Here is a 1167-nt window from a genome sequence, read left to right as displayed (position 1 = left end):
TATTTTGACTTTATTCTCGTAGTATTTTGACTTTATTCTTGTAATATTTTGACTTTAGTCTTGTAATATTATGACTTAAATATCATATTATGACTTTATTCTCACAAAATTATGAATTTTTCTCGTAATAATAATTAAAAAATCTTGTTGTGTGGCCCTAATCGTCGTACTGTGCCGCCCCAAATTTAAAGGTCCAGATGGATTAAACTATTTACGCATGAATCCAAGAACATTTCCTTCRTACATCCCTGGCCAAAGTGAAAACAGAAAGTAACTCAGTTGAATCACAGCCTGTTAATAATGCTGTCAGGATATGACGATATCTATGGTTGCACAAGCTCTATGCATAAGATTAAGACAAAATACATTTACTCACCAAGAAGTCCGCCATCTGTGCCAGATTAAAGTTTGTTCCAAGCCATGCTGCTCACTATCCAACATTGCTTAGTTGCATTTTTGCTTCACATAAACTTTAAATTGGCAGCAAAGTGGTGTAGTTGTCCCCTCTCAGGGAGAAGGATCACAGTCCAGCCTGAGACATTTCTGGGTGGAGTTTGCATGTTCCCTCTGTGCATGTGTAGGTTTTCTCTGGCTTCYTCCCACWGAGCAAAAACACGCATGTTAGGTCGGGTTGGATGGGGTTGCTTTTTTTTCATACCGCGGTATTACTGGGGTGTGTGTCTGTGGCATGTTGAGTAATTAGCAATTAATGGAAACCAAAAAGAGGCGTGGGGGAAAAAAAGCTGTTCTGAGGTGTTTTGCTGTCAATCAAGCTGCTGACGAGAGCAGGAGTCAGAACGGCTTTGCCCTTTTATTATGTTGAACAGGACAAAATACGTCCAAGTAGGGTTTTAAGTTTGAAAATAATGTGACTCTTACCACGGTGGTATCTGTGCTGCTGTATTTAGCCAGATAAAGTTTGCAGTTATTTCCTCTGCAGCAAGGAGCTCGGAGTGTTCATATCAGCCTTATGGAAATTTGGCGCATAATTTCATAATTTTTTAAGACTGTCACCATTTTTTAATACCATGGTATATCAAAATCCTATCACACCGCCTGAGCCTAACAAAAAGCAAACAGAAAACAGTAAATTCCCCTGAAGTGTGTGAAGTGTTTGTCTCCATGTGACCCTGTGATGGACCTGCACACTACCTCTCGCATGGTGAC

The sequence above is a fragment of the Austrofundulus limnaeus genome, unplaced genomic scaffold (assembly GCF_001266775.1).
Source record: "Austrofundulus limnaeus strain Quisiro unplaced genomic scaffold, Austrofundulus_limnaeus-1.0 Scaffold64, whole genome shotgun sequence".
Taxonomy (NCBI): Eukaryota; Metazoa; Chordata; class Actinopteri; order Cyprinodontiformes; family Rivulidae; genus Austrofundulus; species Austrofundulus limnaeus.
The sequence above is the reverse complement of the archived record's forward strand: the minus strand, read 5'-3'. Positions refer to the sequence as shown.